The 16,061-nt window shown below is 41.4% G+C and overlaps 1 protein-coding gene across 1 annotated transcript in view; it reads left to right on the top strand.

The window, feature by feature from the left end:
* Nucleotides 1-16,061, top strand: part of LOC137423461 (uncharacterized) — a 97,867-nt gene that overhangs the window by 62,145 nt on the left and 19,661 nt on the right. The window contains exons 8-9 of the mRNA XM_078773575.1: nt 7,895-8,045; nt 8,896-8,996. The gene's annotated coding sequence lies outside the window, so the exon portion shown is untranslated. The remainder of the gene's footprint in view (nt 1-7,894; nt 8,046-8,895; nt 8,997-16,061) is intronic.

Genomic DNA, 16,061 nt, shown 5'->3' with positions numbered 1-16,061 from the left:
GACCCGATTGCTCCCAAAATCTAATCAAATGTGTCCCGTATAATAACCAATCATCCCACCAAATTTCATGCAATTCGGTTGAATACTTTTTGAGTTATGCGAATAACATACACACACACACACACACAGACATACAAACTAGAATCCGGGCACTCGGTAGAGTGCATACCTTCGCCGCAGCTACTGTTCTGTACTTGGCATGGGAGTGTATGCGATGTGAAACTTTATGTGAAATGCGATCGATTTTTAAAAATCAGAATTTGAGCAAATCTGTTTCATTCGTCTGTTAATATGCCTCCCCGATTGACAAATCTGCAATTTGAATTTCATTTGAGGTTGAAATGATTGCGGGAGATCGCGTTATAGTGATGACGTCTTGGATGGACATCCTCTTCTTCAGTCGCTCATAACTTTGAGTGAAATACGATCGAGTTAAAAATAGTCAGAATTTGAGCAAATCTGTTTCATTCGTCTGTTAATATGCCTCCCCGATTGACAAATCTGCAATTTGAATTTCATTTGAGGTTGAAATGATTGCGGGAGATCGCGTTATAGTGATGACGTCCTGGATGGACATCTTCTTCTTCAGTCGCTCATAACTTTGAGTGAAATACGATCGAGTTAAAAATAGTCAGAATTTGAGCAAATCTGTTTCCCAAAATCTAATCAAATGTGTCCCGTATAATAACCAATCATCCCACCAAATTTCATGCAATTCGGTTGAATACTTTTTGAGTTATGCGATTAACATACACACACACAGACATACAAATAAATACACAGCGATCAAAACATAACCTTCCGCTTTTGCGAAGGTAACAAGGGTTATGACGTCAGAGTGTCATGTCGCATATCACAAGATTGGGCATTGAATTCTGAACATTTTGGCATTAGTTTCATACAAATTGGACACAAATTGACCGCGCTATGGTAAAAAGACGATTTTGACCTTTTCATGACCTTGACCTTGACCTTTGACCCGATCGATTCCAAAATCTAATCAAATGGTTCCCGGATAATAACCTATCATCCCACCAAATTTCATGCGAATCGGTTGAATACTTTTTGAGTTATGCGAATAACATACACACACACACACAGACATACAAATAAATACACAGCGATCAAAACATAACCTTCCGCTTTTGCGAAGGTAATAAATACACAGCGATCAAAACATAACCTTCCGCTTTTGCGAAGGTAATTAACCTGAAATTGCAGACAGAATTATTTATTTTATCTGAGAAGCTAAACGAATCTTCTTCTTCTTTAGTACCTCAAACTTTATGTGAAATGCGATCGATTTTTAAAAATCAGAATTTGAGCAAATCTGTTTCATTCGTCTGTTAATATGCCTCCCCGATTGACAAATCTGCAATTTGAATTTCATTTGAGGTTGAAATGATTGCGGGAGATCGCGTTATAGTGATGACGTCTTGGATGGACATCCTCTTCTTCAGTCGCTCATAACTTTGAGTGAAATACGATCGAGTTAAAAATAGTCAGAATTTGAGCAAATCTGTTTCATTCGTTTGTTAATATGCCTCATCTCTTGACAAATCTGCAATTATAATTTTTTTTGAGGTTGAAATGATCGCGGGAGATTGCGTTATAGTGATGACGTCCTGGATGGACATCTTCTTCTTCAGTCGCGCATAACTTTGAGTGAAATACGATCGAGTTAAAAATAGTCAGAATTTGAGCAAATCTTTCATTCGTTTGTTAATATGCCTCATCTATTGTCAAATCTGCAATTATAATTTTTTTTGAGGTTGAAATGATCGCGGGAGATCGCGTTATAGTGATGACGTCCTGGATGGACATCTTCTTCTTCAGTCGCTCATAACTTTGAGTGAAATACGATCGAGTTAAAAATAGTCAGAATTTGAGCAAATCTGTTTCCCAAAATCTAATCAAATGTGTCCCGTATAATAACCAATCATCCCACCAAATTTCATGCAATTCGGTTGAATACTTTTTGAGTTATGCGATTAACATACACACACACAGACATACAAATAAATACACAGCGATCAAAACATAACCTTCCGCTTTTGCGAAGGTAATAAATACACAGCGATCAAAACATAACCTTCCGCTTTTGCGAAGGTAATAAATACACAGCGATCAAAACATAACCTTCCGCTTTTGCGAAGGTAATTAACCTGAAATTGCAGACAGAATTATTTATTTTATCTGAGAAGCTAAACGAATCTTCTTCTTCTTTAGTACCTCAAACTTTATGTGAAATGCGATCGATTTTTAAAAATCAGAATTTGAGCAAATCTGTTTCATTCGTCTGTTAATATGCCTCCCCGATTGACAAATCTGCAATTTGAATTTCATTTGAGGTTGAAATGATTGCGGGAGATCGCGTTATAGTGATGACGTCTTGGATGGACATCCTCTTCTTCAGTCGCTCATAACTTTGAGTGAAATACGATCGAGTTAAAAATAGTCAGAATTTGAGCAAATCTGTTTCATTCGTTTGTTAATATGCCTCATCTCTTGACAAATCTGCAATTATAATTTTTTTTGAGGTTGAAATGATCGCGGGAGATTGCGTTATAGTGATGACGTCCTGGATGGACATCTTCTTCTTCAGTCGCTCATAACTTTGAGTGAAATACGATCGAGTTAAAAATAGTCAGAATTTGAGCAAATCTGTTTCATTCGTTTGTTAATATGCCTCATCTATTGTCAAATCTGCAATTATAATTTTTTTTGAGGTTGAAATGATCGCGGGAGATCGCGTTATAGTGATGACGTCCTGGATGGACATCTTCTTCTTCAGTCGCTCATAACTTTGAGTGAAATACGATCGAGTTAAAAATAGTCAGAATTTGAGCAAATCTGTTTCCCAAAATCTAATCAAATGTGTCCCGTATAATAACCAATCATCCCACCAAATTTCATGCAATTCGGTTGAATACTTTTTGAGTTATGCGATTAACATACACACACACAGACATACAAATAAATACACAGCGATCAAAACATAACCTTCCGCTTTTGCGAAGGTAATAAGCCCGGATCCACCACTGTTAGACTTTCGGTCTTGTTTTAATACTTATTACAACACAATAAAAGAAAGGGCAAAAAAACATTTCAGAGATTGTTTGGCAGAGCTTAACACCACAATTTATTTTGCACCTTCCTGATAACCAAAGAAACATGTTCTATATCATATATTTGGCACGTCCTGCATAGCATGCGAAAGTACGTGTCTCTTTTTGCCAGGAATTTTCTTTTTCACTTTTTGTGTCACTTCCTAGTACGACAGACTTGGCATTTAATATGGAATATTTTTTTTGTGGGGGTGAACTTGCTTTTCAAGATGTCTTAGAACCAAAAGTTCATTGGAATTATGTTGAAATTATTGTACACCGCTCCTTTCCTATGCCATCTCCAGGCATTGCAAATCGTCATTGCCGGGCACCAAAGGGGGCTCGGCAGTGACACACGCTGAAAGAGAGTACTCAGTTTTCACTCTGGTTTCTTGTTTTCTTGTTTGTTTGTCCAGGCGATATCTCAGCCATCCTTTGAGCTAGGAAGCTGAAATTTTGGCACAATAGTGAGCAAGTGCTTTGTCAAAAACGATATTTTTTTTTTGATTAATCAATAAATTGAGGAGTTATTTAATTATTAGCGATTAATTAAGTACTTATTTAATTAATCAAATTTCCTTTCTCTTTTGACCATTAACTCAGGCACCTTTTGAGTTAGGAAGCTGATATTTGGACATGCCAATGACCAGGTGATTTGGCTGCAAAGGATATTTTTGATTTATTAATTAATCAATTAATCGATTAATTATTTAATTATTCGATTAATGACAAAAAAATTTTTTTTTTTAAAGTTACAGATTCTGATGAAATAGTGGTAGTTTATGTGTTCTCTGACCAAATTGATTAATAATTTAATTTTTTTATGATTATTATTTATTTATTTTCATTATTAATCATTTATTTATTTTCTTTCTGATTTGGCCAATATCTCAGGCACCTTTTGAGCTGGGAAGCTAATATTTGGACATGAGTGACCAAGTGATGTGGCTATCAAGGATATTTTTGATTTATTGATTAATCATTTCATCTATTAATTATTTATTGATTAATCGATTAATTATTTATTGAGTAATCAATTAATTATTTAATTTTTTATAAATGACTTATTTAATTAAATTTCTAAAAGATACATCTTTGGATGAAGCACAAGTGGTTTAGTTATGCTATTAGCCAATTGATTATGAAAATTTTTTTGTGAGAATCTTTTATTGATTTTAATTATACAATTAATCAATCAATTAGTGTACACCTCTCCCTCCCAATGCCACCTCAATGAGCTGCGCTGCGGTATTGCCGGGCGCCGGAGGCGCCCCGGCAATGCCGCGCTATAGGATATTTAATGATTTGGCATGGGGGCGGTGTACTTTGAATGTATGTGTACTTGTTCTAGATTTTGTTAATGTGACCTTTAAAAGACACAATAACGACATTTGACATTTCAAAACAAATAAATTGATCCTTGAAAAGTGATGTAAACTGATATCGAACTCAATTCATGGACAGTACTGTGTTAAACTTCTGTACGTTTTCCAGAAGTATCTCTTTATTTTGCACGTTAGCCAAATTTTTTTTTAACAAAAACAAAAGTTAAATTACGACTGGGATTACGGACAGTAAAATTACAGTTCAGTACTTCGTGTAACCCTCACGAGCATTCAGGAGAGCACGTACACGTTGAGGCATGCTGTTCACGAGATTTGCCAAGGTTTGGACAGGAATCGCTTGCCATGCAGTGACAATAGCCTGCTGCAATTCATGCACAGAGGTCGGCTGCTGGTCCAAGTGGTCGATTTGACGCGTTAAATCTGCCCACAAGTTCTCTATCGGATTCATATCCTGGGACATGGCAGGCCACTCCATATTCTCTACACCACGGTCAGCAAGAAAGTGTTGGATCATGTGAGCACGATGAGGCCATGCATTGCCATCTTGGAAGACAAAGTTTCCTCGAAAGGCTGCACTAGCAAATGGAAGCAATGTTTCTTCCAGAATGGCCCTGTACTTGAACTGGTTCAGGTTTCCATTCAGAACAACCAGGTCAGTTTTGCTCCCTGCATGAAAAGCAGCCCAAATGGTCACCCCACCACCTCCAGCTTGGACTCTTGGCACTATACAATCTTTGTTGTCGGCTTCATGCACTTGTCTGCGCACTCGGACGTGGCCATCTTTACGATAGACCAGAAATCTTGACTCGTCACTTAAGATCACGTGATTCCAGTGTCCTGGCTGCCATTGACGGTGCTCTCTGGCCCACTGCAATCGGCGCTGGCGGTGTTGTCTGGTCAGGCGTGGCTTTCTCAGGGGAAGCCTGGCACGATAGCCTGCTTGAACCAGTCGTTGGTTGACTAGCCTTCTGGATACAGGCACATTTGTCAGTTGCTGCCACTCAGCCCTAAGCCGATTAGCTGACTTGGTACGGCCATTGCGGACTAACCGGTGCAGCTGGCGATCATCCCTCCTTGTGGATCTGTGGGGACGTCCTGGCCTCGGTATTGGAGTAGGGACAACCCTCTGAGCATTTCGTTTCAGGATCTTTGACACCTGACCTTGAGTGATGCCATACTGCCGAGCAATAGCACGCTGTTTCATGCCGTAATTTCGTAAAGCCACCACTCCATGACAAACAGCATTGTCGAGTTGACGGACCATCTCCAGAGGAAGCGGCAATAACTTTTGGAGATGTGCAGCAGTTGTTTTCCACTAATACAGAACACAACAACCCTTGTATACCCGACTGTGAAGCCAATCATGCACCTGTCAGTACATTTTGCCATGCCACCTGTGATATAATCCTGTTGTTGACTTCTTGCTGCGACAGACAATCAGTCACATGGTTCCTTCAACAAATAAATCACCAAAGTGTAAAAGAAACTCACCAGATTGATATACTGAGTTAAGAAAGTAAACCCAAGTCAAGAAAAAATATATATTCCATATTAAATGCCAAGTCTGTAGTTTGCAATTTCGGGCTCTTTATTTAAAAACTCAATTCTAAAAGACAGATCTTTAAATGCAGGAAATTTTGTCTCCAGTGCCTTCAGAAAGTATTCAGACCCCTCGACTTTTTCACATTTTGTTGTGTTACAGCCTGAATTTAAAATGGATTAAAGTGGGATTTATTTTTTCACTGATCGACACATAATTCCCCAAAATGTCAGTGTAAATATTTTTTAGAATTCTTCACAAAATAATTATAAATGAAATACAGAAATATCTCGTGTTATTCAAATTATTATATTTGAATAATAAATTGTTCAAATATAAGAATTTGAATAATAAATTAGATTTATTATTCAAATAATAGAGAATGCGATTCACAGCAAAGAGACCGGAAGAGGTGAGAACTAGTGCATTTATAAGCATGTCTAAGTAACAGCGATACCGATTGGTTCATCAGTCATGACGTCATTAGTGTTCTGAACGCTCATTGGTTGACTCAGTCACCATTATCACTGGCTCCGATTGGCTGGAGCGGGGTTGTCAGTGATAACGCACCATTAGCATCACTGGCAGAGTACCCGCCCTACGGGTGATCTTGTTCCAAGTGTGCAACACATTTTTCTGCCATCCGATATTTTCTGCTGACACAACTACTTTGACTTGGATTTCTTGCTGATTTCCTTTGGTAATACTGCTCTTGTTGATTTCTGTTCAACTTGGGTGTCCTTGGTTTTTGAGGCATCTCAATTTTCCAGAAAAAAACCCTCAAACATCACCCAGGCTAACAATACCCACAACCAACCTACACCCCCCCCCCTCTTTCCTCTCCCCTCCACCATCCCTTCCACCATCCCCTCACAATCCCCCATCAAGCATGAACCCCACACCCTTCCCCCACACTCCACTTCCCCCCACTCCAACCCCCCACCCCACTCCACTTCCCCCCACAATCCCCCTTCAACCGTCACCCTAGCTAACAATACCCATGACCACATTACCCCCTCCCACCCCTCCCCCCCCCCCCCCATTCCTCCCCTACCCCCACAGTCGGCCATCACCCTAATAATATGGCTTGTCAAAACTGTTCAAAACTAATATGGCTTGCATTCTCACTGAGTGTTTCCATCCTCTGGTGCAGCATTCACCGGTTTTATTCACACGACCTGTGTTCGTACTCTGCCAATTGTGACAAAAAGAGTTTTTTTTTTCTCCTCAATGGCCATCGTGCAAAACCGCTGACTTTTGACAAGGGAATTAATTTTTTCGCTAATGGTTTTCTTGGAAGGAAGTTTGTATGGCACATAATTATTGCTTCAGTGTAATTTTGTTGTCTGACGCTTCCTTCCCCCACCCCAACTCCACCCTTCTCCCCCGACAAGGTCGGAGATGTGGGACATTAACATGAGCTCATCCGTCCGGTCGACCGATCATCTGTTCATATACTTTTGTGTACGCGATATTTCAACAAACGTAGAACATTTAGCTTTCATATTGCAGATATATTATTCCTCATGACATTGTCTCAAACTGATTAGATCACGGCGTTCATTGGCTGAATTATGCTGCCAGGGCAATCGTCTTGCTAACTCGGCTTGAGTACATGATATTTCAAAAACCGTTCAAAATTTAGCTTTCATATAACACAGATTTATTCCTCATTCCACCCAAAAGGCTACTCTAAAAAATATTTAGAGTATCAGCTCCGTGTTTTAAATGGCAATGCTTAGGTTATAAGTTAAAATTAGTATCACATGGCCTTGAAAACAAATTTATCTCTGTGCTTAGGTGTCCCCTTTGACTGCAGAATTAATTTTGTGTGTCCTCTGTTTATTGGTTGAATGAATCGGACGTTTTGATTCCCAAAATAACGAAATTGCACGTTGCAGGTCAACATTCAGCGAGTTTGCTGCAAAGCACGGGAAGGACTTGCGATTTAAAACTGTGGAGAAAATGAAAGACCGAGAAACCCTCTTCATTGAATTTGTGCTGACCCTGAAGAAAAAGGAAAAAGAACATGCAAGGTCCAAGGCAGATAGAGTGAGTGCTTTGAAATCATCTTTTTGAAATAGAAGGGGGGGGGGGGGGGGGGGGGGGGAAATTGCTTGCCATTTTTCACATGCAATATGAGCCATACATATTATATATTCATCATCATGATGTACCATACCCTTTGCAGAAAGTGTTGCTGCTCCAGCAGTAGTTACTGAGCTACAATCCTGGCCGGGTCACCACCCCGACTCGAGAAGTCAGGGCAGGAATTTGGAAATTATTCAGGGTTTCCAGCGAGAGCTTATATACTCGATGTTGCTTATAGTCGGCTATCTAGTCAGGTCTCGATGGTGCTTATAGCAACATATTATCATCAACATTTTATAGTATATAAGTGATAACTTGTATACTATAAAAACCCAATGTTGAACATGACCTCAACCATTTCTCAGACATGCATTTACCGATGTTGTTCAAACTTGGCACACAGATAATGATTAGATTTTGGTGAAGATCCGGATTCGGATCTGGTTAGTAGAATTTTAAAAGTGATTCTTCACCATTGGGAGATAGGGCCAAAAGCGATACATAGCAGGATATCTCAAAAGTTGTGGACGGATTTGGATAAAACCTGGTGGACCGGTTGGGTGTCTGACGAGGAAGATTGGATTCGATTTTGGTGAAGATCCGGATCCAGCTCGTATAATTTAAGTGATTCCTCACTATTGAGTGATATGGCCAACCAGGTGGAGGTATGCTCTCCACAGAGTGCCGTTCTAGTTGTTGTTGTTTTATAGACTTTGTGTTGAGCTTGTTTTGAATGTGTTTTTCAACATATTTTAAATATTTCACCTTCACCATCTCTCACCTCACCTTGCTCCCCCCACGAATCCAACAGAAAAAGGAACGGGAGTTTAACGATTACATCCGGGAGAAGTTCATTACAGCCAAGTCTGAATTCCGCAATCTGCTGAAGGAAACAAAATTCATCACTTATAGGTCAGAAGGTCCCTCTTGACTCGTTTGTTGACAAGTGTGCCTTGATGTGAACTCCTTACTTGGCTTGCTTGTATGTTTTATTTTGTTGTGCATGGGTTGAAGCTCCTAGTAAGGTGAAGTTTAAGAATAATACTGAAATCCCTCTGGGGAATGAGATACACTGGTATCAGTTTTGTTAATATGGTGCTGCCTGCGGTTGTGGTAAGGAGAGGGACGGATGCCTTTGCCCAGAAAACCTCTTCATAGCAATGGCATCCATAATAAAGCAACCACATGTCTTTTGTCTACTTGTCTCTCTCTGTTGTCTTCTTTTTCCTCCTTTCCCAACTTGTTTTGCTGCTTGTCCTTTTGCCCCTTCTCCCAATTTGCCGTTCCTCGTCTGTCTTTGTTACCCACTTCACCATTGTGGTTGTGCTGGCCTGTCCTCCCTTGTCAATTGGCTCTTCCCTGAGATTTGAAATTGGCTTAAACAACAACAAACACATGGTCTTTTATCCTCTGCCCTTTCCATGCTCTGTCCCTCCCCTACCGTCCTCCCCTCACCAGGATTCTTAACACCAGCAACCCCCCTTCTGGTGAAATTCACAAAATCTAGAATCACTGCCCACCTCCACTCATCCTTTCATCCTTTCCTCCTTTTTTCCTCGCTTGTGCAACCAACTTCCACATCTATCTATCTACTGTAATAAATAGAAGTTGTGTGGCTGTAGCTTTGTCAGCCATATTCATTCGTCGATTAGCCGGGGCACTGACCAATTGGGTATGCCCGCTCTTCGCTTAACTCGTCTATTTGTTACAGAACTGACTAATTAGGTGTGTCCGTTTTTCCCAGCATTGTCATTCATGTCTATTGTTATCGCGTCTATCCATGTCAGCAAACAATGGTCCATCAAGGTGGTGCGGCATTAATCGCACGCTTTCCTCACCTCTCACATCGGCGATTACAGCATCTCACCGCCTCTCACAGATTGATGATTACAGTGCGTGCGGCATCTTTATCCACAGAATGGACCTCTGCAGTTATCATGGGTGGGAGGGTTAGCGACTTGTCCTTGGTGTGGGATGAATGCTAGGAGCGCATAATTGTTTTATAAAGACAGACTGAGCAATTAGATGTCCCCAGGACACTAATGACCAAGTAACGCCTGTCTATTCTGATATATGATAAAGTCTGGCGAACTAAAGCACTGGCCGCAGCTTCCAGCGATCCCCTTTCTGTTATTCCTGCAGCAAATGCTCGGTGGATGCGGTGAGGATGATGTGAACAAGTCGTGTGTGGTTGGAGCAAAGGCTGTGGCGAGTGGTGAGGTTTTCGGATGACAATGAATGGCGTGTACAATGTCTTAATGCAGTGGAAATTAACGTGAAAATTACAATGAAACCAAAATAAAGTGTAACTAAAAATGTGTTTGATAAAAGCTAAGTGTGGTGTCCTTATCGTGTATCTTTTGGGAATATTCAGGAACGGGGAAGATGGGGAGAGGGAGAGGGGGTTCACACTTGAGATTTGGCGTGCGATTCAAACCAGTTTTTGGCATGATATGCAAATTAGCGCGCACATTGTACAGTGGGCCCACAGGCTCATCATTTACAATTAACCATTTGAGTTGCACAGTAGGGTGGTCCACAGATATATGTAATATTTAATGCTATTAAAAATCCATGCTCCACAAGGCTGCCCTTGTTCCTATGTTTATAAAGATCGTATGAACCAAATATGAGGTCAGTTGGAACTTATTTAGAGGTTGCTCAAAAAATATAACATTTTTAATTTATCCTGTTTTTTTCAGATGGCAGAAACTCGCAGCTCTTCCACAGTTTGGTTGCTGGGCAAGTCTGAAAAGGAAATAATATGTCGGGGACTACCAACCAAAGGACACACATTGCAGAAAATGGTGTACCATCACATGCAAGAACACCATACAGTTTGTGAAAGTGCCAAACTTCGTGTACAAGCTGTGTGTGCATACTGGGAGAAAGCACGAATTCCAGTGCAGAGAGTAGATTCCTGTGAGCGCCAACTTTTGAAGTTGTATGATGCCTACAAACTGCTAAAGAAAAATAGAACCAAGACATTCGAAAACTATAGAGTGAAGGAGCAGATGTTCAAAGATGATCTTCAATCCCTCTTCGATATCTCACCAAATGATGCGCTTGAGAAAATGACGAATGAAGAAGACAAAGCATTCCTTATCATGCAGCGTGAGGATCCCTCAAGTTCACATATGGGATCTGTGGACAACACTCTGGCAGTGAAGGAGAACATAAAGTGTATCAGGCTTGAGAATGAAGATAAAAGAAAGAAGAAACATGCTGCTGAGACTCGGACAGCAATGCAATCTGTTCCATCAACATTGGCTCTGGTTGATGATGATGATGATGATGAGTCTGAGATTGAAAGCTCCGATTGAAGGGACAATGAATTCAAACTCCAAAGTCCATCTTCTGCCAAACAGGTGAAAAAGGCTCCCATCAAGGTGATCACTCCAGCAATAGTGGCAACTCTGGACAGAGTAAATCTCTCAGATCGGCGTGCTATGTTTGTGGCCAGTGCTTTTGCACAATCTCTTGGTCATACCATTGAAGACAAGTGCAAGCCAACAATAATAAATAATTTGAGTAATTGAAAATAGATAATTATCTATGAATTGATGTATGATGCTAAAAATTCTGTATCTTATTATTCATTAAAATTTGTCATCATTTTGAGTAACCTCTAAATATTGTCCAATCGAGCTCAAATTTTCACCACGAACTACTTTCTTCAATAGGAATATGGGCAGGCTTGTGGAGAAATGAAAATCCAATCTTCAAATTTTTGGACCACCCTATTGCACAGGTTAAAAACATGCTACATGTCATGGCCGCCCAATAGTACAGGATCCCGAACTCGAGGGTCATGCATTGAGAGGCTGATCTGTCAGTGGGTGTAAAATGCCGGGGTAGCTGCACTGCCATGGACATGCATGGATGGTGGCCCTTGCATCTACTTCCGGCTGCTTTCCCGAGGCCATCAGGGTGCCTCTGCTACGGCTTGGGGTTAATTTTGGCTCTTGATGTCTCTCATTGTGGCCTTGTACATGACATGTAGATTGGTGAACTCATGATCTCTTTTTTTTCCCTCCTCTTTCTTCCTCTATGTATTGGAACACTATGACTATTCAATCTAATCCTAATGGAACTCGGTCTCAACCTGCATTTCGAGTCCCGCCACCAAGGGTAACGAGGTCGACGCCGCTAAGTACCCGCTACGCTAATATCTGAGGAGTTTGTGGCAATTTCTCTGCCATCCAATCTTTCTAGAAACTGAATTTTCCGGATCTGCTGCTCTTTGTGAAACTCGTCTCCATGCTGAGGTGTTATCTGTTATCTGAATCAAGCCTGGCTATATCCTCCATATGCCTGTTTTTCCACCTTCACACGGTCTGGTCTGTGTATTTATGCAAAGGCCTCTCTACCACTTGGCCGCGAGGTCTGCCTTGACGATAGGACACAAGCGTTTGTGCTCCCGCTTAGCACTTTTGCATTCCACATTCCACTAGGTTCTTGAGATTGTATCGCTCTCCATCATCACCCAATTGTGCTATTTTCGATGCTATCACTGATAGTATTGATATGGCTCTGTCTCGACACCCAACTGCTGATATTATGGTCTTTGGAGACTTAATGTTCATCACAAAGAATGGTTAGTTCACTCTCACAGCACAGATGCTCCTGGGTCACTGCATTTAACTTTGCTGTGTCACATGACCTTACTCAGATCATCATCTCAGCTCTGACGCAAACTCCTGATCGAGTTACTGATAACAGATATCTTCTTGATCTGTTTTTGTGTTCACATCCTGGGGATTGTACTGAAAAATTCTCTCCCCTCCAGGAAATTCTGATCATGTCAACATCGAAGTTCAAGTTTGTTATTCTTCACCATCAACTGTTGTTCATCCTGTCCATCGAACTGTCTTCCAATATAGCAAGGCTGACTGGGATGTCTTGCATTCTTTTTTTGCCGATGTTCACTGGAACTCAATCCTTTGCCGCAACCCATCTGAAGCTGCCGAGGAAGTTACGGAGTGGATCCGTGTTGGTATGGGCCTCTTTATCCCTTCTCGGACCCTCTTTAGCTCGGACCCTCCTATCCCTCTTTATCCCTCTGTTGGGTCCAATATTGTTCTTGTTAGTCCCCTACCGGTGTACACCAGAGGGGACTATAGGTTTGCACGCCGTCCCTCCGTCAGTCTGTCCGTCACGCAAAGAACAGTTTTCCGGACTTTTTTTCTAAACGCTTAATGCTAATGATTTCAAACTTGGCACATGGTTTCCTCATGATACGTTACAGATCAAGTTCGAACTTCACGACGTTTCGATCATTTTTGACAAAGTTATGGCACTTTGAACTTTGGGAATTCTGATAATTCTGATGATCCTTAACTCAGTGCCATTTTAAGTTTTAATTTCCTTTAAAAAAGATTTTCTCTGCAATAATAGGACTGATTGAGATCAAATTTTTCACCGTAGGGGAGACTCGGTCTGCAGAATATTTTAATGGTAATTATGACGTCACAGGTCACGTGGTTCGGCCTCCATATTGTTTTTCGTGAAAACACGAAAACCCCTTTTTCTCTGCAACGCCTGAACAGATCGAGGCCAAACTTTGCAGGCAGAATCGCATACCCATGACGAACAAAAACGTCAGCGAGCATGACGTCATGTGTCACATGGTTTCAGAGTTATGACGTTTTTGAGCATGAACCTTTAAAACCGAGCTCCTCCCTCATTTTTGATCCAATCGAGGGGAAACTTCACAGATCTGTTCAGCATGTCGGTCTACTAAAATGTCCTTTTGGAATTTGCGATAGGGCACGTGGTTTGGCAGATATCGTTAAACGAAAATATTTTTAAAATGGATATCTCTTGAATCGCTAGTACCTCAGACCGTGAGTTGGTAATTATATAATTCACAGTGCAATACGTGCAGACCGCTCCACGGAGCGACCTTGCGGGCTTAACGAGGCGAGGCGTGACACATGTGTCTCAGCATACCTTTGAAGTTTGAAAATCAAGTTTGAAAACCAGCATCAACCGTGCATAAATTTGCATATTCGATCATTTTTGACAAAGTTATGGCACTTTGAACTTTGGTACGGGACATGTATTGCAGCGCAATACTCAGAATGCTTGTTATATATTAATGATCTGCTGGATTGTATTCTTTCTCAAATTAAACATTTATGCTCCTCCTACCCATGACCATGCTAGTACCACTCTCAATCAGGACCTAACGGAAGTGATCAACTGGGGAAAAGACTGGCTTGTTACTTTCAACCAAAAAAAGACCCACTTCTTGTCTCTGTAGTTCAAGATCACCTTGTTTTCCGACCCTGTCTATGGATTCTTCACCTTTGCAGGAACCCCCTGTTTATCTGTCTGCTTGGACTGGATATCAGCTCAAACCTCAGCTAGGAAAAGTACATCTCTAGTATAGCTAAAAGAGCCTCCCAGCACCTTGACTGCTTATTTCGTGCTCGGCGATACCTTTCTCAAGCTGCTATGCTCCATCTATACAAGGCCACTCGCAATATGTCCTGTCATGGAGTATCATTCCTGTATTTCGTCTGGTGATCCAGCCTGTCACCTGTCTCTTATTGACAGAATCCAGTGACGTGCTGCCTTTCTGTTGGGACAGGAGTTGTCATCATCCCTGGAACCTCTCTCAGTCCGCCGCTTTGTTGATTCCTTGAACCATTTCTACAGATTTTACCATGGAATGTGCTCTGAGGGTCTATCACAGGTTGTTCCACCTGGACATACTTTCAGTCGCTCGACACGCTTGGCAGTTTCCTCCCATCCATACACTGTATCTGTCCCAAGGAGTAAGACGATGAGATATTCTTATAGCTTTTTCCCCCCGCACGGCATCACCCTGGAATAGTTTACCTGCATCCTGCATTCCGCTCTATCCCAACCTACCTCAATTCAAGAGAAATGTCAATAGATTCCTCCTTTCTGTCTCATGTCAAATCGGAGAGTACGCTTGTACTCTCTATGTAGGGATGGCACGGGAAAAAATGTCGGTCCCATCTGCTACATACAAAACTAAAGTATCTTCTTTAAAAACTCGCTTTGGCTACACATGAGAGCCTACCTGCTCTGTTCAGCTGATTGTTGAGGTAGGGATCACTTTTCAGTTCTCCAGACCAAGGTAAAAGCAAAATAAAGTGAAAAAAGGAGATCCGTCAAACCTGGGAATTCATCTTCTTGTTCATAATAATCATAGTCTTCTTCAGACGGCATATTCCCGAGCTGTCTCTATCAATGGCAATGATTCTGCTACCATTCGATAGAGTTTTACTTCCTGCAACATCCTTTGGTATTGTAATTCTAATAGCTTGATTGGATGCCACGAAAAGTACGTAAAACTACATTCCTTTGTGAAACAAGTCAAGTGAATCCACTTGGATTCCGCCCAGGTTGGCACATGGAAATTATGATGTAGCATAATTATCATCTCGGGTCAAGATTTGAAATTATGCCATGGTTTTTGTAAAATTGCTACTAGTATTCACATTATGTACTTTCACCAAAACATACATCATCATAGAAACATACATAGAATTTGGGTCCTCTGGGTCATTTGGGTCCTCTGGGTCATTTGGGTCCTCTGGGTCATTTGGGTCCTCTGGGTCATTTGGGTCCTCTGGGTCATTTGGGTCCTCTGGGTCATTTGGGTCCTCTGGGTCATTTGGGTCCTCTGGGTCATTTGGGTCATTTGGGTCATTTGGGTCCTCTGGGTCATTTGGGTCCTCTGGGTCATTTGGGTCCTCTGGGTCATTTGGGTCCTCTGGGTCATTTGGGTCCTCTGGGTCATTTGGGTCATTTGGGTCATTTGGGTCCTCTGGGTCATTTGGGTCCTCTGGGTCATTTGGGTCCTCTGGGTCATTTGGGTCCTCTGGGTCCTCTGGGTCCTCTGGGTCATTTGGGTCCTCTGGGTCCTCTGGGTCCTCTGGGTCATCTGGGTCATTTGGGTCCTCTGGGTCATTTGGGTCCTCTGGGTCATTTGGGTCCTCT

This window comes from Myxine glutinosa, chromosome 3 (assembly GCF_964187855.1).
Source record: "Myxine glutinosa chromosome 3, kmMyxGlut1.1, whole genome shotgun sequence".
Lineage (NCBI taxonomy): Eukaryota > Metazoa > Chordata > Myxini > Myxiniformes > Myxinidae > Myxine > Myxine glutinosa.
Note: the sequence above shows the minus strand (reverse complement) of the source record. Positions and strands in the feature narration are given on the sequence as shown.